At 43.3% G+C, this 21,896-nt stretch overlaps 1 long non-coding RNA gene across 1 annotated transcript in view; it reads right to left on the bottom strand.

The window, feature by feature from the left end:
* Nucleotides 1–492: 492 nt before the first annotated feature.
* Nucleotides 493–21,896, bottom strand: part of LOC142817391 (uncharacterized) — a 39,057-nt gene continuing 17,653 nt past the window's right edge. The window contains exons 2-3 of the long non-coding RNA XR_012895207.1: nt 1,191–1,295; nt 493–727 (exon numbers count right to left, since the gene is read on the bottom strand). This is a non-coding gene — a long non-coding RNA (uncharacterized LOC142817391). The remainder of the gene's footprint in view (nt 728–1,190; nt 1,296–21,896) is intronic.

The following is a 21,896-nucleotide window of genomic DNA, read 5'->3' on the forward strand; positions in this document are numbered from 1 at the left end:
GTATGCACTCTTGAATCATAAAGTGCTTTAAATTATAAAGTCTTTACATTATAAGTTAGAAAATAATTTATAAAGTACTAGCTCTTTTAAAACCTTGAGTGTGGAGCATCACTTGGATTAGTTTAGAAATGAGAGCCTACTACTTAGACGCAGACAGAAAGACATCAAAACAATCATATTTCTCAAGCTCGCCCAAGAAACCATATTGACAAATCACTTGGATGTTACTTTGAGTCTTCCACCACCTTATTGATTAATTTGGCAACTCGTTCCTGAACCATATTCACTACTGCGGCACACTTCTCACCCTTCTGTTTACAGTCTTTAAGTGACAGAAGTGTATTCTGGATGAGAGACAGATGTGTTTGGACACTCTGCATTCCAACTTGAATTTCAGATTCTATGCCAAGCCTCAATTTCTAAGGCATTATTTAAGATCTTCCACAAAAAATTGCCATTAAGCACTTGGTTTTCTTTATCACCCTTCATCAATAACAATAAGATAATAATGCAATACACAAAGCAAGGCTCAGAAAAACCCCAAGGCGTGCATAGCTTGTCCTAAAATACTTTGCATAATAGTATTTTGCACCAATCTGGGCACAGAAGAGCACGGAATTTAGTATAGTTTGCGTGATAGTGCCACTGAAGGCGCTGGAGCAGTATAAAAAAATTTGACCAGTTGGTATAGGTTCATCTTGGTCAAGCTGCATGGTGGCGCAGGTCACTAAGAAGAAATGAGAAAAACAAGAGTAGAATTACATGTTTTTGTGAGACACCATTCTGTTACACGAGGAGTGATTGCATTAACGACAGAAAGAAGTACGCATATGTAATTGGAACATGTCGCATGAGTTGACTATTTTAGAAAATTTCAGATTTCTACTTCTGACTTATATTGCATTAGCGCAGGTCACTGAACTTTTATTTATCATACTATATGGACCACATATTTAAAAAAAGCCACCCACTACACTGATCCGATTTGGCTACTGTAGCACAGTGAAATACTACCATTGTACACCGGTGTTACTTCTTTGGCATGAGTCTAAATAAAATGCATAGCCTAGCGTTTATTACACTGAACTTCATGTTGCGTATTGTTGCAATTTACAATATACCATTTCTTCATTAAGTGCAAAAGAACCAAAAGCTTAATGAGTCTGTTCATAAAGAGCAACAGCACGTACTTCTACACGTAACTGTTAATCCTAGGCACCATTGAAAGCACAAACGTCATTGCATGGCTAGTTCTTTCTGATGGCAAACGTAATATGCGTGGAAAATTCATGCATCTGGAAACATCAGGGAAAGTGATACTGAATAGCAAATGAAATATGTATCACAAGGCAATGCCAAGAAGCCTGATGCCAAGAATACACAGAAGTCTAGGGCTGTTAGCAGGAAACCGAGAATCTGTGGGTCAACTTTACTTTTTGTGGCGTCATATAAAAGCGTGCATGCATATATATATATATATATATATATATATATATATATAATATTTTGATTGATAGCTGATATGTTGGGTTTAACGTCCCAAAACCACCATATTATTATGAGAGACACCGTAGTAGAGGGCTCAAAAAATTTCGACCACCTGGGGTTCTTTAACGTGCACCCAAAGTTGACCACACGGGCCTACAACATTTCCGCCTCCATCGGAAATGCAGCTGCAGCCGGGATTTGAAACCGCGACCTGAGGGTCAGTAGCCGAGTACCTTAGCCACTATACCACCGCGGCAGGGCATATATAAATATATATATATATATATATATATATATGTTATAAACTTCGAGAATAGTGCAGTATAGGAAACAAAACAATAAAATATTTATTTAATCCTAACAGTTTCGGCTGGTGGACCAGCCTTCTTCGGAGGATGTAAGTGAAATCATTTCACTTACATCATTTCACTTACATCATTTCACTTACATCCTCCGAAGAAGGCTGGTCCACCAGCCGAAACTGTTAGGATTAAATAAATATTTTATTGTTTTGTTTCCTATACTGCACTATTCTCGAAGTTTATAACTTTTATTACGGTAGCCGGAAGAAACTCTGATCATCTATTTCATCTATATATATATATGTATATATATATATATATATATATATATATATATATATATATATATATATATATATATATATATATATATATATATATATATATATATATATATATACAAGGGAAAGGGGCTCGTTTTTCCGTGTTTGGACACAATAATAATGAGATATGACAGACAATAATGCCAAGAAATGTATAGGGGAAGTTATTAGAACAAATTGAATGTATATAAGAAAAAAAAGAGTGTGTGAAAAAATAACCAGTCGTGAGCAGCAATCGAACATACGACCTTCGAATAACGCGTTCGATGCTCTAACCACTGAGCTACCAAAGCGGCCTTCCCTCCATCCACTTCTTTGGTTTTATATGTGAATTTAAAAGTAGGATTGTCAGTCAGCGCCATCTATATAAGCCAAGCGACGAGTGTGAAACACTCTTTTATGCGCATGTCTAGCGTCACGTAGCACGTGAACTTATTACGAGCAGGCAGCTGATTAATAGTCCCTCGTATACAACCTAATGACACCAAGTCTGCCAGTACGAGACCCTCGTTAATGAATAAGGGAAAGAAGTGTATACCTAAGGGCTCGTTTTTCCGTGTTTTGACACAATATAAATGAGATCTAACATACAGTAATGCCGAGGAATGTACATGATAAGTTATTAGAACCAATGGAATGTAAATAAGAAGAAAGAAAAGTGGGCGAAAAAATAACCAGCCGTGAGCAGGAATCGAACCTACTGACTGACACTCCTACTTCTAAATTCACATATAAACCACAAAAGTGGACGGAGTCATTGCCGCTGTCATAGCTCAGTGATTAGAGCATCGAACGCGTTATTCGAAGGTCGTAGGTTTGATTCCTGCTCACAGCTTGTTACTTTTTCACCCACTTTTCATTCTTATTATCTACATTCCATCGGTTCTAATAACTTCTCCTGTACATTCCTTGGTATTACTGTCTGTTAGATCTCACTAATATTGTGTGAAAACACCGAAAAACAAGCCTTTAGGTATACACCTCTTTCCCTTATTCATTAACGAGGGTCTCGTACTGGCAGACTTGGTGTCATTAGGTTGTATACGAGGGACTATTAATCAGCTGCCCGCTCGTAATAAGTTCACGTGCTACGTGACGCTAGACATGCGCATAAAAGAGTGTTTCACACTCGTCGCTTGGCTTATAGATGGCGCTGACTGACACTCCTACTTCTAAATTCACACATAAACAAAAAAAAGTGGTTGGAGGGAAGGCCGCTGTGGTAGCTCAGTGGTTAGAGCATCGAACGCGTTATTCGAAGGTCGTAGGCTCGATTCCTGTTCACGGCTGGTTATTTTTTCACCCACTTTTCTTTCTTCTTATTTACATTCCATTGGTTCTAATAACTTCTTCTGTACATTCCTTGGCATTACTGGGAGATGGCCACCAGGGGGCCAGGGAGTTCGGATGTGCCTCGCATCAGCTCCGCGGAAAGTTGTTTGGTCTGGTGGAAATTGTGCAGTTACAGCAATCAACTCCTATGATCGCCTGCCTGAAGTTCTAGGGACCATCTAAACCACAACTTCAGGACTCTGAGTACGTTTTGGGACATTTTATGGCTATTTAAGTGCCGACTGCGGCTTCGCCCAGCAAAGCCTAACGCTAGCGGGGAACAAACGCGGTGGCTCGGCGGTGGCCGACGCCCCCGGCGTTCACTTCAGAGCCCCGTTGTGAAGGCGCGACGGCAATGGAGGTGACCGTGGAGGGTACTGAAATTACCCTTGAAGAATTTAGAACCGTTGACTGGATCACGAAAGTTGAAAAACATGTTAAAGAAAAGCGTGAGTCCGCTAGAGGTTACAGACAGGGACGCCAAGATGGCAACGCCCGGGCAGAAAGTAGAGGAATCAAAGTAACAATAAAATTTGATTTGATTCTAATTCAACTGAGATGGGATCGGAGTATCAGGAAACAAATAGCGGCTTTAAGCAGGCAAATTGAAGAGCACGCCATCACGCTCACGAAGCAAAGGTGGGGGAACATCTGTCAGGAGATGGGTAGGAACATAAGTACGTCCGGGACGTGGCGACTTTTTCGTCACCTTTTAGATCCGGAGAGCACGAAGACAGCGTCTAAACAGCAATTGGAACGGATGGCGCACCAATTTGAAGGCACTAGGAAGGAACTCTTAGAAGAAACTCGGAGAAGGTACATTAATCCCGCTGGATTCGAAACTCTCCCAGATTATGGAGGACGGAAAACGCAGCCTTAGACGACCCTATCACCCTGGCTGAGGTGCGAGCGGAGATTAATCGGCTAAGGACTAGATACGTGGCAGGGCTGGACAGAGTGACCAACAAAATGCTCCGTAATTTAGACGACAGGTCCTTCGCTAACCTAGCAACGTACATGCAGGAATGTTGGGAAAAAGGGACGATACCGCAGGAGTGGAAACTCACAAATGTAATTTTCATTCCTAAACCGGGTAAAAAACTCCGTTTCGAGAATCTTAGGCTGATATCGTTAACGTCTTGTGTAGGTAAGCTCATGAAGCATGTCGTTCAGACGCGGCTCAATAGGTACATGGAAGACAATGGTATGTATCCGGACACCATGATCGGTTTTCGACTTCGACTATCAGTGTGCGACGTGATGCTACAGCTCAAGGACCAAATTATCGACAAGCCAACGCGAGACACAAGAGCTATCGTGGGGTTAGATGTGGCAAAAGCATTTGACAACGTGAGGCACGTATCGATCTTGGAGAATCTGAGCTCCCTGAACGTCGGAAAGCGAGTTCATGACTACGTCAAGGACTTGCTTTCGAACAGGACAGCCACTTTAAAAATCGGGGAAGAATTCATTAAGGACATTAAATTAGCAACAGGGGGACACCTCAGGGCTCGTTGTTATCACCCACCCTTTTCAACATTGTATTGTTGAAACTGCCTGAACTGTTAAAGGATATTGAGAATTTAAATCACACCATTTATGCGGATGACATAACATTATGGATGAACAAAGGCAGTGACGGCCAAATCGAAGGCTCTCTGCAAATCACCATTAATAAAATTGTGGAGTACCTGGAGCCCAAAGGACCTAAATTCTCGGCCGAAAAGTCGGAAGCACTCTTCTTCATGCCCGCCGGAAAACGGCGGATCCACAACAGGCCTGAAGTGGACATCCACTTTTGTGTTAACGGCGCATAGATCCTCGCGGTAGACAGTATTCGTGTCCTTGGACTAAGGACTCAGGCGAACCGTAAGAATTCTGAAACTCTTGCTAGGTTGGAAGCCAGTTCTAATCAGACATGTTGTCTCATCAGACGAATAGCAAACAGACATGCTGGGATGAAGGAGGCGAACCTTCTTAGATTAGTGCAGACCTTCATAATAAGTAGGATAGTGTACGTGACACCTTATTTAAAATTAAACCAAGTGGAGCGGGGCAAACTCGACACCATTATCAGGAAAAGTGTGAAAGTCGCACTCGCACTTCCCCCAAACACGTCAACTGACAGACTTATGAAGATGGGGGTATCTAACACACTCGATGAGCTAATTGAAGCTACTGTGACTGCACAACATCAAAGACTACTCGGATCTAAAACGGGGAGAGAAATATTAAAGCGATTGGGCTATGAGCCCACGCGTGAGCAAGCGCGTTCAAAAGACATACCGATACAGATCAGGGACAGGGTAAAGATACCTCCGCTACCCAGAAATATGAGCCCCACCTTTCACGAAGGCAGGCGTAAAGCCAGGGCAGAGGCCTTACAATCCAGGTACACCGGTCGACAGGACGTCGCGTATACAGACGCTGCGGAATATGAAAGCAAAGCGGCACACACGGAAGTGGCGGTCAGGGAAGATGGTGGCCTGATTGCGGGCTGCACAGTCCTTGTCGAGACTGTAGAGGCCGAGGAAGTGGCCATAGCTTTGGCCATCAGCCAAAAGGTGGTCAGGGTGGTCATCAGCGACTCCAAAAACGCTGTGAGAAATTATGAATCGGGAAGGGTGACGGAGACTGCCGTCCGTATATTAAACATGATAGGAGTGCCCAAAGAGCAGGTTCTGTTTGTCTGGGCTCCAGCTCACCAAAGACTTAGAGGGAACGAGGAGGCTCATTCCGTCGCCCGAGGTCTCACCTACCGGTTGACCCCTGGAACCTCCCAAGTTACCGAACAAAGAAGGGAGTATATGCGCACATACCATGAAATCGTCACACACTACAGGCTGAATCGGCAAGTATACCAGAGAGCGGACAACTGACTAAGTAAGAAAAACGAGGTTTTGTGGCGAAAGTTACAGACCAGGGTTTTTCCAAACCCTGCATTTTACAGCAAGTGGCACCCCGCAGTTTTCCAGTCCCAGTGTATATTTTGTAATGAGGTAGCGAATTTGGTCCACATGGTGTGGACATGTCCAAGCCAAATTGATGGTTCTCACACTGTAGAATCCTGGGAGGCCCTGCTCTGCAGCCCAGGTCCAAACGTCCAGCGCGACATCATCAGTCAAGCCGTTGCTGCTGCCGCATCCCAAGGGATTCCGGCCGACAGCTAGGGGCGACGGGCCATGCCTGAACAATTGACTGACTTTTTAATAAAATTTTCTCTCTCTCTCTTGGCATTACTGTGTGTTAAATCTCATTATTATTGTGTCAAAACACAGAAAAACGAGCCCTTCGGTATACAGTTCTTTCCCTTATTCATTACCGAGGGTCTCGTACTGGCAGACTTGGTGTCATTAGGTTGTATACGAGGGACTATTATTCAGCTGCCCGCTCGTAATAAGTTTACGTGCTACGAGACGCCAGACATGCGCATAGAAGAGTGTTTCACGCTCGTCGCTTGGCATATTGATGACGCTGAGTGACACTCCTACTTCTATTTTCACGTATAACCGAAACAAAGTGGATAGAGGGAAGGCCGCTATGATAGATCAGTGGTTAGAGCTTCGAACGCGTTATTCGAAGGTCGTAGGTTCGATTCTTGTTCACGAATGGTTGTTTTTTCACCCACTTTTCTTTCTTCGTATTTACATTTCAATGGTTCTAATAACTTCTCCTGTACATTCCTTGGCATTACTGTCTGTTAGATCTCTTTAATATATATATATATATATATATATATATATATATATATATATATATATATATATATATATATATATATATATATATATATATATATATATATATATATATATATATATATGTGACGCTACGATGAATGGGCGACGTGGCCTGGCTCAAACCCCATGTTTATTCTAATCTCACTTCTTCCTTCTCTGCCTCTACTAACTATCGCTTCATACGTCACACGATTCCCCCTCCCCCCGAAAGATGGTACTGGTTACAAACTATAACAAATTAAAGAAGTTAATGAACAAAACAATGTCCAAATTCACAGTTTCACGTCGAGACGGAGTTCCACAATCTCACTAAATCTTCAAGGCCGATTGAGCAGTCCGATGAATTTTATGACAACTCTGGTGGGTGAGGTTCACTATTGCGTTCTGGCCAACAGAAGCACGCCTTGAACGTAGAAATTACTGATGACACAGCGATTCCTGTCATGAATGAACAAGGGTCGAAGTACTTGTACCATTTGAGAGTCGGATGTCGTAGGCACGAAGTGTTCCGTCGTAGACGCTGCTTTCTGTGTCGTGGCTGAGACATAACGAGTGCTTGCAGCCTGCATGTGCGAGAACCGAAGCAGATAGTATGATGCCTTTGTTCCTTCATTGTACACGTGGTAGCTGCACGTCTCTTTCGTAGCTTTCTGTAGTCTTCTCTCTGTTTGTTGAATCGTAGACACGGCGTTGAGAACTGGTGCAGGAAACTTTGTCGACGTTGCTTTCTGCGAAGATGGCTTAGGCATCGACTTCGTCTTTGCTTCTTTAATTGATGTTGTCTTTGATGATCTTTCAGCCACAAGTGTACTCGTGAGGAGGTTTCATTTGATCGTTGTTCTTGTTCGAGTAGCCGTTGCAGTTCTGGGAGTTCGTGGAGTTGCCTTTGTTGAAATTGCTCGTCTTCTTGTGAAAGTTCATCAGATGGGCCTCTTTCAGGAACATGAGTCTGCTTTTCTTTAGATGGTGATGTGATCAGTAGATTGTCGGTAGTCGACCCTGTACTGCTAGACTTGTCCTGCGATGAAAGCAGCGTGACAGGCTGATGAGAACGCTCCCAAGATGGTTGTGAGTCATCCTTGATTGTAAATGCTTCTGTCAGTTGACAATGCGCCGGCGTTGGTGGATTCGAAATTCCTGCAGTGCTTTGACTCACATGTGTGTTGTCACTTGACGATGAGAGCACAACAGACATGGCTTTAGGTGGTTCTGATGGCGTATGTTTTTCTTTTTGCAGCGTAGTTAGGCTGACAGTGTCTGTCGAACGACCCTGGTCGGGAACGTCAGGGTGAAGGCTGGTATTGCGAGGATTCACCAGCTCGTCACACGTAAATTCCGTCACACGCTCGAAACCAGTTGGGCCTTGTGTGTGACACGATGCATCAAGGCATTTGGGTGGTTCTGTAAAATCTGAAGTGTTGTGGTTCAGTGAACACGTTGAAAATGCCGATTTCACTGCACTTGGGAAAGGTGGGTTTAGGTTCAGCTTCTTGGCGCAATTTTCTAGATTCCTTTCAGTATACGGACGCTTTACCTTGTCTGTTGCGACGTGCACGTTACCAGTCGGTGTTCGAATGCGTGACGTTTTTTTCGTAAGAGTCATATGATGGTACAATGGTGGTATATTTTTTCTGAGATCTCGTTTGGAAAATAGGCTTACTGCGGGAAGACTTCGCGTAACTATGATGGGTCAGTTGAAAAGCCTTCCGCTGATGAGGTATCAACATGTCTTCATCGTATTCTTTGAAACGGGTAATCATCTCTTCCCTGATCTTTTGCCATGATTCGTCGTTTTCGAATATGTGTGTCAGGTAAAACTTGAATGCCTCGCCGGAGATGTAGTCAGTGAAGTTGATGATCATCTCCCGTTCCGACCAGGATGCAGCGGCGGCGTGGACCTCGAATAGGTTTAACCAGTCCTGTACGGGTCCGTCGTCCGCTGAACCGGTGTACTTGGGGATGTCGAGCTCAGTCGATGGTTCTGTCATGATGCCGGTAACTGTATGCGCCTGAGATCACCTCTTCTGTGGTCGATATTCAGTTGAGGCGTACTGCAGGTGGCCTCGCGAATGATGTGTCGAGGTTGATGAGTGGTGGCCAGGTCACATCGTGTGACGCTACGATGAATGGGCGACGTGGCCTGGCTCATACCCCATGTTTATTCTAATCTCACTTCTTCCTTCTCTGCCTCTACTAACTATCGCTTCATACGTCACACGATTCCCCCCGTGTGACGTATGAAGCGATAGTTAGTAGAGGCAGAGAAGGAAGAAGTGAGATTAGAATAAACATGGGGTATGAGCCAGGCCACGTCTGCCATTCATCGTATTTTCACGTATAACCGAAACAAAGTGGATGGAGGGAAAGCCGCTCTGATAGATCAGTGGTTAGAGCTTTGAACGCGTTATTCGAAGGTCGTAGGTTCGATTCTTGTTCACGAATGGTTGTTTTTTCACCCACTTTTCTTTCTTCTTATTTACATTTCAATGGTTCTAATAACTTCTCCTGTACATTCCTTGGCATTACTGTCTATTAGATCTCTTTAATATATATACATATATATATATATATATATATATATATATATATATATATATATATATATATATATCGTTCAAAATGATAAACCACTTGCGCTTAGAGATCTAAATTGTATAATTGGAAATGTGTGACTATCAAGTGCAAAAGAAAGCTGATTTGCTGCTCAAAACTGACGTTTTAGCTGCTCCAGATTGTGCACCAAATTGCTTAGGATCGATGCATCACTAATTAATCCCACTTTTAAAAATGGCTTCATGCTGGGCATGTGCTAGTTCTTTATTTCATTTTTAAAGACACGCAACAAAAGTTAATTATATTGTACTGCAGATCCTGCATAATCTTTTTTGAAATTTTAGACACCAACACACCGAAATTCAGAGTTACTATGATTGACGTAAATATTTGGAGTAGACAAGAAACATAGCTTGGAGCAGATCAAAAATAATGCTTTCTGCCAGAACGGAAGCCGCAAATCTGGGTTTTTTGCCTGAATAAGGTTAGCGGATATCAGCACAAAAGATGTTCATCTGCAGCATTGCCCATATTTGAAAGGATCCGCCTGTTGAGGTGGTTCAATGCCAGCCTAGTTCGTTTTTATTCAGTGCACTTAATTGTTAATATCAGTGGGTTTTGGGCCTTCCGTAACAATTCATTCATCTAAGACATACAGTAATTCTCTTCTGTTTGCTTTAACTGGCCTTCATTTTTAATCCTTACTTCTCGTATGCGAGGGCATTTAATGCTGTATACGGCATCCTAATGCCCTATCCTATATACGGCATTAGGATGCTGTATATACAAATTTTTGACGTGCAATCTCGCACTGCTTGCTGTGATTTTTCTGATCATATCTTTTTACTTTGTTTATGATCAACCAGCTGCGTGATTGTAGTCTTTGCTTGCTTTTTATTAGGCAGCTATATAATTCAACAATTAATTTTCCACGTGTAGTGCCGAGTGCTGCTTCATGCAGCACTAAGTTTCCGTATACAGTAATTTCTCAGATGTATTCGCATGTTGTTTCATTTATTTTTTTGTTGTAAATTCACACTCCTGCTCAAGAGCGAGAGTGTGTACGACATTAAAAAAAGCAAGTGAATCAGATGTTCAGGATCACGTCTGTGCTTACTAAGTGGTATCGTAGGTCTAGTGCTACCTATAAGGCAACACACGCAACAAACGAACGATTTCATGAACGATTTCTGAGGGAGTTAATGCTTGCTGAATAACATATTAGCATTCAAAAAATCCCTAGCAGAAAGATTAAAACTAACTAAGCTGTAAAGGAACTGTAAAGATAGCTACGTTAGGTGGACTGTGCATTCGCATAAACTGGACGAGAAAAGAGACTATTTTAGCAAAAGGTATTGATTGATCGATATGTGGGGTTTAACGTCCCAAAACCACCATATGATAATGAGAGACGCCGTAGTGGGGGACTCCGGAAATTTTTAAGACCTGGGGTTTTTGAACGTGCACCCAAATCTGCGCACATGTGCCTACAGCATTTTCGCCTCCATCGACAATGCAGCACCACTGCCGGGATTCAATCCCACTCCCTGCGGGTCGGCAGCTGAATGTCTTAGCCACTAGAACCACCACGGTGAGGCTTGAACAAAGGGCAGGTGGACATATATTTTTATGTATGGCGTTCTGGGGCAATTTCATGCCATCTGTGCAAGGTATTAGACAACACAATTTGCTCCAAAATTTAACACCGCTCCACATATCGGGGTGTGTTAGTCCTGCTTCCAGTGAAAGATCATCCAAGATTGCCTGCTGCATGGTATGGTAAATTGAGAATAGAAGTGTCATTCAATGTGATCATAACATTATGTCTCCCTAGATAACATGATATCTGAATTGTTGTTGTTTCATAAGATCATTTCTTTCAAAACATGTCACAGTCTAGAAAATTTATTTGTAGGTAATGGGTTTGTGGACTAACTGGTTTTGAAGCACAGTGAAGTGACAAATGGCACGAAAACACACAGAAAGAAAAGAAATATATGTGCAGTGACTCACAAATATTTCATTTGCGGAAGTGCATAAAGCATAAAGCAGTTAATTTTTTAACGAGTGAACACGTTTGTCTGCTGTTTATTTTCATACTGTGTATTATTTCACTAATTTCTTGCTTGTTCTTTTTCTCGGAAAGCAAATTTTTTGCAGTTCATTTGTCGATATTTGTATTAACACCACTTTTGCGTAATATTTGTCCAGTGACAGTAAAAATTGCCTACAAAATTTTCAATAACTGTGTCCGCAGATACCACGTGAGTCTGTATTGTACAACTGGGTTTCTGATTTCAGTAGCCATGTTTTTTTTGTTTCACAATACAATTTCTGTTAAATATTTAGGCTGCATGGACAACAGTAGGCACTGATAATTGCACTGCATGTTTTAATAAACATGACAGAGATGTACATTAAGTGATATGTACTGTTTCCCTGCTTCATATTCCTTTATTTTCAAAACAGCCTAAAACAATTTTGAACGCTAGATTACCCATCAGTCTGGGAAAGACAACTGCGCTACCTACTTTTTAATGACAGCATATCTAGTCCGTGGATATGTTGTCATTTTTTTATTTTACAACTCCTATTGTGAAAGTTTCTTGCAAAGTGCTCGAAAATAGAAAACAGTTGGAAATACCGTTTTACAGTGGAAGCGAACATGAACCTGTTTATTTACAATTCGAAGCAACCGAGATAAGGCACATACATTTTTTAGCGTTTTTTGTTGCACCAAGAACTTAAACATCAGCCTGGCGCATTTGGAGCTTTAGGCCCAATCTCGTCTCGTGTACGCGTTCCCGAGAGATGAAAGCCACGCTATATATCAACGCAGCAGCATAGCCAGGCTTAATTAAGGTGCTTGCTTCATGGGAGGATCACCCCGTCGGCCTGACAGCGGTCATTTACATACACCAGGCACGCTGAGACCTGCACTTGGGGGTAACCAAGAGCGTGACGGCAGCGGCATGTCTTCAGCAACCCTTGAGCCTCCAAAGTAGTTCAGGAGCATTTTAGGTAAATTCCGCTGCATGCAGTCTTACTGAATGCTTTATTTCTACTTGTTTTCTCTGCTGAAACATATGTAAACATACCTTCATAGAATGGTTTTCGGATGGGTACATTACCTCACTGACCATGTTTGCCCACGCAAGATTTCCGTTTAACTACGCTTGTCAACAAACAAACACGTTTTTCTTCATTTTATGATGACAGAATGAGAACCATCAGCAATGGTTTGCCATCATGTTGGCTTCGCTGTCGTATTTCTTGAATGTATGTATGTGCGTGTATACTACGGGTTTTTCAAGAAATGTGCCCCAAATCTCGTAAAATAAGCGAAATATGATATTCACTCTACACCTTTATATGTGCCACTTTTGCGGCCGCAAGGCATTTCACGATGACTAAGGATATCAATCAGAACACTACTTAAGATATGTTATATAATTAAATTTTAGACTGAGTTGTTATGTGGCAGAATCGAATGTCCTAATGTGAATAAATTGTCATAGCTTTTAGATATGACAATTAGGCTTGGCAACATCGCAGTGAACGTGTCGAATAATATTTTCGTCTTCTTGATCCAGGCGCTCGGTCTCCTGCTTTTTTCGACCGCTTCACGGACGGAATTTGGACGCCCCAGCAAACCGTGTTGTCGCTGACTGCTCTGCCATGTGCCGAGTGTTTCAATGCACCGATAGACGATTTAGGCAGCGGCATCTTTGACGGACTGATGGACCGACTGGACTACGCCCCCTTCAGAGGCGTATCAGCCACCGGAATGCTATCGACATCGTACACCTATAAACAGCGCTCCGTGCCTGGCAACGTCATTGGGCAGGGTGGCACCACAGAGAAGATGTCGAATAATCCTTTCGTCATCTTTATTCAGATGGAAAAACATTTTGGCAAACGTTACAAATGTAACGAAATATGTCTTGTGGTGCTGCCATGCCCAGGCCAAGTGTATGCAACTTTGTGCCATAGTATAATATTCTTAAAGTGCTTATTGATGCTTTCTGGGTATGTAGAAAGTAACCCGGGCCCTGGGAATCAGGAAGTGTTGAGAGAAATCCGCAAGTTGGCTGCTGAAAAAGTGCTTTAAAAATGACAACAAGGCCGTAAATAATTCTTTGGAAGCCATTCATGTAAAATTAGATATTTTGGCCAACCTTTAACGCAGAATGGCAGGTATTGAGGAGAAAATAGCGACGTATAAAAATACCATTACCAACCTTCAACTCAAGGTCAATGACATCGGAAATAGCAGCAGACGATGCAACCTAATAATTTATGGCATTCCGGAAGAAGAAAACGAGACAGCTAATCACGTAATCCTTGAAACACTCATTGAAACAACTTTAGGTGTCACGATTTTGGAAATTGAGAGAATGCACCGGCTATGAACTAAAACAGAAAACAAAACACGGCCTGTAATCATGAAGTTGTAACGCTTCAAAGATGGGGCGAAAATAATGAAAAACTGCTATAAGCTTAAGAATTCCAGTGTCTGTGGGCGAAGAATTTTCACTCCGTGTGCGTAACATCCGGAAAAAACTTTGGGACAGCACCAAAAGGAACCGAGATAAGGGTGAAAAAGTCACACTTGTGTAGGATGTTATGACCGTCCTCAGTAGGCGCCAGGCTGTCGCTGAGAAACGTAGCCGGGCAGCGCTCCCACGCCTGGAACCCAAGTTCTCTTGGAACCAGGGTCCCGCGGCGGGGAGCGACAAAAGGATTAGAAGATGGTCGTGAGCCAATGTCCCTACAAGCAGTTCCTTTGGGCCAGCTTGTTTAACGAGACGGAGAAACAGACCGACCGTACAGGTCGTGTCTCCACGATTCAAGTATCTACTCCTTGGCTGCCCTTCCTGGGAAAAGCGGAAGAAGCAACCCGTCCGCCCAATTGTTCCGGGAAGGAACCCCATTTCCCCTATTCCCAGAGCATTGCGTCAAGAGGGGTAATAACTATTCGGCAGGCCATGTGCTACTGAATTATGCCCCGTGGGCGGTGTCTTGTGTGTGTGTGATTGACGTTCCAATCAAGGAGGAGGAGCCCGACAGGGTTTATACCGACGCTGCAGAGTGCAGGACGTCGCTCTGAACCATGTAACGGTTCAACCACCACGCTCGTGGTTTGTGAAACCCCTAACCTTTCTATGCTGTAAATATGTGTAAATAGTGCCATAAACCTGTTTGTTTTTCGTATCCTCATCTTGCCAGCGTTCGTTTCCTCAACCCGAAGTTACGCCACGCTACCCCAAGAGACCGGCTAGACCCCGGTCTGCAACAACGGGTGATCAGCGCTGGGATTCGGAGTGACTACTAGGGGAACAGCGCCGAGAGCCGTAACAACTGGTGGCAGCGGTGGGATACGACTCAGCGCCGAGAGCCACAACAACTGGTGGCAGCGGTGGGATCCACAACAACTGGTTGGCAGCGGTCGGATACGAAGCTACAAGTGACAACAGTCGGCCCAAGGGAAGCCGCTGGCTCGAGACATGGATCACGTATGGGTGAGTGCTTGGCTTTTCCTTTGAGTGAACCTGGTTCTAAAAGAGGGTATATATTAAAACTGGTAGTTAACTTTGCCGAACGATTCAGTTTCACCGTTTCGGGAAGTTATTTGTGGTAGTAGCGAGAACTCTGTACGATGATGGACTGACAGGAGCTGCAGAAGTCAGACTTGTTGCTGTTGTGTGAAGAATTGGGAATCGATACAAAGGGTCTGGCACGAAAAGCCATAATCATAAAAGCGATTAATGATTTGGGGGTTGATGATGAGGAACTGAGTGAATAATGGAACCTCGTAATTGAAAGAAAGTTAAGAGCATCAGATGGAAGGAAAGGGAGAAGACGAAAAACTAGACCTCGAGTTGGAGTTTTTCAAACAAGATAACGAGTTGAGTAAAAGGTTGGGACCCCAGCGAGGAGCACTTCTTCTCCACAGCGATGCAGAGTTCGAGATGTCTAGGTACATGCAGCCATTAGAGGCATCATGGGATATGGGTCCGTATCTGAGACTGTTTGAACGAAATTGTAGTCAACTCAAGTGTGAGCGAGACACCTGGTCTCAAAAGCTACGCACGTTTCTGCCCTGCGAGGCAGTGGATGTTGTTGCGCGACTGAGTGAGCCGCACGCGAACAACTACGAAGTGTTGAAAGCAGAGCTAATCAGAAGATTTGGAACTTATGTTAGCCAAAAGAAAAACAAGACTCGCACCGGAGTCTGAAAGCGAGGCGCGTCACAAAGCGCTGGAAGTTGAGCAGCGTCATGAAGCGCTAGAAACAGAGATCGCGCCAGAGAAGGGACCGCCTATTCTAGAATCCATCAAGGTAGAGTATGCTGAGAACGAGGCCGTGGCCGGTCTGGAGGTAGGGACAGTGTTGAAAGACGCTCCTTGCGTGGATGAGGAAGGTGCCAGCAGCACTGGTGAGCCCAGTAATGAGCTGAAAACCTTCTTTGTGCCTCAAGAGGACCTTTCAACATTGTCAAATTTAGGCATGGTTAGCGCAGTGGCTGATGAGAGCAAGAACGGCACGCTTCAGCAGTGCACCGATAATACCGAGATGGTTTGCAAACATCGCAGAAAAAGGAAGAAGCGGGGGCGTTCGGCACTGCGTAAGCCTAGGGCAGGTCCCACTCCGTCCCAACAAAGACGGGGGGCTAGGCCATCAATCCGTTTCAAGAAACGTCAATGGTGGCGTTCATGGAGGCACAAGTGGCGAGCCAGGTGTAGAGGGGGGAAACGAGGTGCGTTACCCCAACGAAAAGCACGGTTGCGTTCGACGAATTCGGGAAAGCGGCCTTGCCCGATGGGTCTAAGTCGAAAGCACAGAGTGGCTAAATACCGCGTAGGGGACAACACAAAAGAAAATTGGCGCAGGTTTCACCCCTGATGCTGGCGTCCCTTTCAAATTCCTGAAGGGAACAGGCCGAAGTGCAAAATAAGGTGTGAGTGCAGTGCACTGCTTAGAGTTTGTGCACTTTGTAGCCTCTGGCGTGCTCGAAAACCGCTGGGACCACGACCCCATCGTGTGCGATTCAGAGAAATCTTATTCAGAAAAGGGGGCAGTAAGTCTTAAGAATGGTTCCACGTGCGTGTTAAATATGGCTACTCAGTATTGCATAGGAAATGTATATTGGTCTGTTTAGGTTGGAAGTTGCTACATGCGGTGTTAAATTTTTTTTTCAAAAAGGAAAACCACTGAGCTAAAGGTTGAAGGTTAGTAAAAGTGCTTTAATCATTAGAGTGAATACGTGCAGAAGATTAAAACTGGAAAATTGTTATTTTTTAGTATTTTCGAAGGTTAAGTGTAATGTCGTATGCCTTCACTGTCATGAGAATGTGACGTGAATGAGAAATTCAAGTAGGAAGATCTTAACATAGACCCATTGATTTCGTAAAATGATTAAACTTGGCGCGACACGATACAGTTGTCGTTACGCACAATGAGAATTGAGAGCAATTGTTGCACGGTTTTAGCATAAACCAGTACAAGTGTTGTGGGGTGATTTTGATGAGTATTGCATATAAGATTATTTTGTGTTGTACACGGTGAGTTACAACGTAACGTAAAGATTAACGTTTAGAAAGACTGTGAAAGATTCGGCGTTAGCACAGCCAGGTAAGTTTAAACTGAAAAAACTTGCTAGAAGGCAGCGTTTGTTCCCTTTTTGTTGTTGAATTCTTTGAAGAATGATTGATCGAGTGATCATGAACAGATCATCAGGCTTCCCGAACAGTTGAGGTAGACCGTTAGGTCACAGTTTCGGTTAACCTTTTGGGAGGCTGGTGAGCCTAATGTCTCCGTAGTAGGCGATTATTGGCGGCCGTGAACAATTACGGATACTAGAACAATCGTAGAGCGCGCTCGATCCGAGTTTGTTCAGCATCCGCGTGCTTGACCGATGCTCTCCGCGAGACAGAACTGATTAAAGTGGCCATCGATGAAAAGAAGGAGGCAGCTGTTCTATGTCGGGACGGAAGTAGTAACGAGCAAAGATGCGCTCTATTGAAGCTAGGAATCTCTAGAGATAACGTACTGCGCTTCAGAAAAGGAGTGCGCTTGCATTGTGTAGGCCATTCATCAGTTGCAATGTTATCTCAGAGGTACTAAATTTAAAGAAGAGACAGACCAATGTCTCCTTACTTGGCTGCAAACCGTGACATTGATTGAGGAACAGTCGCCTTGTGAAGTGCAGCTTGATTCTTTAAAAATACGATTTTGACTTTAGGTATAAAGGCAAAATAAATGGAAATGCCGACGCTCTCAGCTGCTCTTTCTAAAAAATTCTGGGGTGCTCTTGATGTATCAAAATTGATATTTTAGTATTTTTCGTGCCACTCATTATGTTAATTGTGTAAGGCAGCACGTCTGGTTTCTCAGCGCAAGTGAGTCCTGAGAGTTTCGAATGTTAGCTTTTGTTAAGGCTAGTAACGAAAATGGGTTTCCCATCCCTCTTTTGGCTTGGGTTTTTCGAAGGGGGCCGAGTGCTTGCTTGTGCATGTGGTCGAGTTTCAGAGACGCTGTAGAAGTTTTCAGCAATTACTCAGACAATGCGACAAGCGAAGGCGAGTTTCTGGGATTCCACAACGGACCCTATTGTCGTCTTTGAGAGCAGCAGCGGTGACTGCTGCCCTCCGTGACTCATCTGGCGAGGGAGAAGCTGTTATGACCGTCCTCAGTAGGCGCCAGGCTGTCGCTGAGAAACGTAGCCGGGCAGCGCTCCCATGCCTGGGACCCAAGTTCTCTTGGAACCAGCGTCCCGTGGCGGCGAGCGACAAAAGGATTAGAAGACGGTCGTGAGCCAAAGTCCCTACAAGCAGTTTCTCCGGGCCAGCTTGTTTAGCGAGACGGCGAAGCAAACCGACTGTACAGGTCGTGTCTCCACTCCTTGGCTGCTCTTCCTGAGAAAAGCGGAAGAAGCAACCCGATCACCAAATCGTTTCGGGAAGAAACCCCATTTCCCCTATCTCCAGAGCATAGCGTCAAGAGGGGCAATAACTATGCGGCAGACCATGTGCTACTGAATTATGCCCTTTGGGTGGTGTCTTGTGTGTGTGTGATTGACGTTCCAATCAAGGAGGAGGAGCCCGACGGGGTTTATAACGATGCCGCAGAGTGCTGGATGTCGCTCTGAATTATGTAACGTTTCAACAACCACGCCCGTGGTTGGTGAAACCCCTAACCTTTCTATGCTGTAAATAAGTGTAAATAGTTCCATAAACCTGTTTGTTTTTCGTATCCTCATCTTGTCAGCGTTCGTTTCCTCAAACCGAAGTTACGCCACGCTACCCCAAGAGACCGGGCAGACCCCGGTCCGCAGCAAAGGGTGATCAGCGCTGGGATTCGGAGCGACTACTGGTGAGTAGTGCCGAGAGCCGCAACAACTGGTGGCAGCGGTGGGATACGACTCAGCACCGTGTCCACAACAACGACAAGATAAAGATAAACGGTGACTGTATGTCTGGGACGAACATAAAGAAGCGAGGGTAGTCGTAGGAAAGAAATCTGTTGTCCAGAAGGCCAAAAACTGAGTGAAAATGAAACGCCCCTCAGCTTAGTGATAGTGAACTTAAACGCCAGAAGTGTTGTTAACAAAAGTACCGAGCTTAAAGCATTCATACTAGCACATAAGCCCGTTATTGTGACAATAACAGAAACATGGCTTTCTCCTAACAATTCAAGTAACAATATATTCCCCTCAGGTTATACTGTCATACGTAAAGGTAGGTGCTCACGCGGGGGTGGTATAGCAATTTTTATAAAAGAAAATATCTACAACACACCTATGCCTGAAGTTGTTGGTCCTGAAGTATTTTGGTGTGAATTAACGACAGATAAATCCTTCTTTATTTAGGCACATTATATCGGCCACCAAATTCTTCGCGTTATGTACTACTTTTACTAGCAAATTATATGGAAGCTCATTTCGCACAGACTACAACGATAATCCTTACGGGGAATTTCAACTTCGCTGGTATAACATGGGATTCCCTTCATGATACTGCCAACACTAATAATCCAGATGAGCTGCTTGATCTTTGTTTTAACTTTAGCCTTAGAGAGCTTATTCGGAAACCAACACGTGTTACAAGAAAAAGCAGAAATGTACTTGACTTAATAATTGTGAGCGATAGCATAGCAGAAAACAGGATTTCATGAGAAGTTGTCAGTGGCATATCGGACCACAAACCGACTAAATGTTCCTTGTTGTTGGGTACACCACTACCTAAGCATAAAGAGAGTACACGAATTTTCGACTGGGTGAATGCCGATGACGCGAGCCTTCTTGACTACCCAGATGAATCCTATTCCACTTTTAGCTCGTTCTCGCAGGATGATACAGTTTCAGTAGATCAATTATGGACAACCTTTGAAAGAATCGTTCAGCACTGCTTATCAAAATATGTTCCGACAAAGATAAACCAGTCCGCAAGAAAAACCCTTGGATAACAAGAAATATTATACAACTAAAACGAAAGCTTGCCAGAATAAAGAAAATGAGAAATAAACAATTGTTACTATGCTGCACAGCTAAAATAGGTGAGCATTCTCGTGCACTAAAATCTGCTGTAAAAATGGCAAAGGATGGATATATGAATGTTACCTTAAGTAAATTTATCAAAGAATCGCCTTCTAAGTTCTGGCGATATTTTAATTTGAAGCCGCATCAGATCAGTAACCCATCCCCGGCGTAAGCTACTGAAAAGGATACACAGTTTAATGATTACTTTGTTTCAGTATATACACGTGACAATGGTGAGAACCCCGACCTCAGTTATCCTTCATGTAACACTGCCAAACCAGACGACTTAATCCTAACTGAATGAGGCATTTTTTGCCTAATAATCAAAATAGACCCTAAAACCTCCTGTGGCCCTGACAACATACCAAATCCATTTCTTAAACGCTACGCAGAATGAACGTCAAAGTTCTTACTGATCATATATAACAAAACATTAAAAACTTGTGTAATCCCGCAGAAATGGAAAATAGCCACGGTTATTCCTATCCACAAATCCGGTGACCTTACGAACACATCAAACTACCGACCAATCTCGCTTACTTGTACGGCCGGAAAAATTCTTGAACATCTAATCCTGAAACACATTGTATCATTCGTAGAAAAAAACTTAATTGTCACGAATCAGCATGGCTTTCGGAAAGGACTTTCTACAACTGCTCAACTGGTTGAAACAATCCACGACCTAGCACTTACAATGGACAAATGTGGCCAAACGGATATAATTTATTCAGATCTATTCAAAGCATTTGACCGCGTTTCCCATGCTAAGTTACTTCAGAAACTTACGCATTACCTCGGACATAACAACATCACCAAGTGGTTAAAAAGGTATCTTACAGGAAGACGCCAGTACGTTCACTACAAAGACCACTCTTCGGATTACGGCCATGTGCTGTGTGGTGTTCCACAAGGTGCCGTTCTAGCACCTATGCTTTTTCTTCTTTTTATTAACGATTTGCACATCAATTATAACGCAACAGTGAGAATGTTTACGGATGACTGCATAATTTATAAGCAAATCACTTGCCACGAAGATCAAATAATTCTAAACAGAGACCTTCAACATATAACACAGCGGTGTCAGACGTGGCAGATGGTGCCTTACGCAGATAAAACAGTTTGTATGACAGTATCAAATGAAAAAATGCCCATAAACTTCCACTATTATTTAGGAGAGATGTTTAGGAAAGCAGAAGAATAAAAATATTTAGGCGTCATAATTTCGTCAGATCTCAAATGGGACAAGCAAGTAACATACGTTGTTGACAAAGCACTGACCGCTTTGTACTCATTGAAATGTTCGCTTAGATGCGCATCCGTAGATACTAAATGCCAAGCATACTTGTCACTCGTTCGATCAACACTGGAATATGCAGTAATATGTTGGTTTCCCTTCTGTAAACTATGCATAGCAAAGTTGGAGGGTGTACAAAGAAAGGCACTTAGATTTATCTTCAATAAGTATCGTCGTCACGACTCTCCGACTGAACTATTAAAGCAAGCCACATTACCCACTATACAAGATCAAGCCAGACTGCTTCGCCTTAAGTTTCTTTTCCTTCTTCTTAATGACAGCATGAAGATCAATGCGAACAACTATTTAATACACTAGGATACA

Source organism: Rhipicephalus microplus, chromosome 5 (genome assembly GCF_043290135.1).
Source record: "Rhipicephalus microplus isolate Deutch F79 chromosome 5, USDA_Rmic, whole genome shotgun sequence".
Taxonomy (NCBI): Eukaryota; Metazoa; Arthropoda; class Arachnida; order Ixodida; family Ixodidae; genus Rhipicephalus; species Rhipicephalus microplus.